The sequence below is a fragment of the Gavialis gangeticus genome, unplaced genomic scaffold (genome assembly GCF_001723915.1).
Source record: "Gavialis gangeticus isolate Ggan-Ray unplaced genomic scaffold, GavGan_comp1, whole genome shotgun sequence".
In the NCBI taxonomy this organism is placed as follows: Eukaryota; Metazoa; Chordata; order Crocodylia; family Gavialidae; genus Gavialis; species Gavialis gangeticus.
The window spans coordinates 768813-770404 of NW_017728982.1; the positions used below are offsets into that span (position 1 = coordinate 768813).

Here is a 1592-nt window from a genome sequence, read left to right on the forward strand (position 1 = left end):
CTGCCCCCCGCCCCCCGCCCCCCGCATGGGCCAGCCCCTGGGGTCTGAGCCCACCTTAGCTGCAGAGGCCCCTCTTGCAAGGTGCGTCAGCCCCAGGCTGTGGCACCCACCTGTGCTAGGTCTGGGCCTGCAGTTAACTCCTTGCCTGCTGGAAAGCAGCAGGGCCTCTGTGCCTGCCATGGGCGCCAGTGGGTGTCAGCAGGGACACCGCCTGTGTCCTGTAGCCTGTGGCTGTCAGCGCAGCGTCGGGGATGTGGCCTGGGCGCAGGTCTGGGGGCAGCAGGTGCCTCTGCCCCCAGCCCTCTCCAAGGGCCCCACGCTCACCCAGCAGCAGGGAAGCGAGAAGTCGAGGCCGGGCCTGGTTTCGATGCCACGCAGCCCAGCTGGGCACCCTGCCCCTGGCTGGCTTGTTATGGGGCGCGGTGCCCGGCAGAGGGCGCGAGGGCCCCCAGGAACCTGCAATGCACCTGCTGCACCAGGGCTCCAGCCTGCAACGGGGCTCGCCCCGGCCTGGCTGTGCTGGGCTGCGCTGCCTGTGGACGAGGCCCTTCCTAGCCCCGGGGCAGGCTGGCTCCATGTCACTGTGCCGGTCCAGCATGGGCGTCCTCGTGGGGAGCTGCCAGCGGGGCCCTGCCTGGGCACGGAGGAGCTCCCCAAGCTGCAGCTGCGAGCTGCAAGGAGGCAGGCAGCGACCTGGCTTGGCCGCTGCCCCGGCCCTCGGTCACACATCTCCAGGGCTGGGGCTGGGGCTGGGGCTGCTGCAGTGGGGCGATGGCCCCGGGCAGGAAGGCTGCCCTGAAGACTGGGGGAGAGCGCAGGGGGAGCCGCGACTCTGCTCCCGGCATGGCCAGCATGACCCCGCGGCTGCCTCGCGAGCGGTGCAGGACAGGGCAGGGCAGGGTGTGGGCGAGGGGTGGGAGTGGGAGGCAGAGGGAACGCCCAGCCGCCGGGCTGCTGCATTCCTGCCCTGGGCCTCTGCCATGGTGCAGGCTGCGCTGCAGAGCCCGGCTCTGCCCCCCCAGGAGCACTTGGCAGCGTGGCCTCCGCTTCCAGGCAGAGCCAGCGCGCCAGCAGCAGCGGGGGTGGGTGGGGGCGGAGAGCATCTGCATTTCCCCTGCAGCCCCCAGAGGCAGGTGCTGGCAGGGCCCATCGGTCACTGCGCTGCTGCGTCCTGCCCGGGATGAAATCTGATGAGTGCAGCCATCAGTTCCCGGCGGAGGTGGCGCGGAGCCCAGCGCCGCGGATGCTGCAGCCGCTCTCTGCAGAGCTGATTGATTGCAGCAGGGAAGCCTCAGCTGAGTGGCAGCCAGCAGCGTTTGCAGGCGGGGTGGGCAGGCTGGCGCGCGGCGACGAGAGCCGGGCCAGGTGCCTTTGGGGCAGCTGGGAGCTGCTGTGCTGGGCCCGCGGCCCTGGTCCAGGCCCTGCTCACCTGGGCACTCGCTCCATCACGTGTCTGCCCCACACAAGTGCCCCCAGCAGATGTCTTGCCGCCCACAGGGCCCATGCTCACTTGGGCCCGCTTGTGCCCGCAGCTGAGCCGGTGCCAAGCTGGGCTGCGCCTGCCACTGCCAGACCTGCTCCCGGGAGGGGGG

The 1592-nt window shown here is 71.4% G+C and overlaps 1 protein-coding gene across 1 annotated transcript in view; it reads left to right on the forward strand.

Annotated features, from left to right (window-relative positions):
- SCN2B (sodium voltage-gated channel beta subunit 2) overlaps positions 1-1592 on the forward strand; it is a 19383-nt gene that overhangs the window by 2711 nt on the left and 15080 nt on the right. The gene's annotated exons all lie outside the window — the stretch shown is intronic.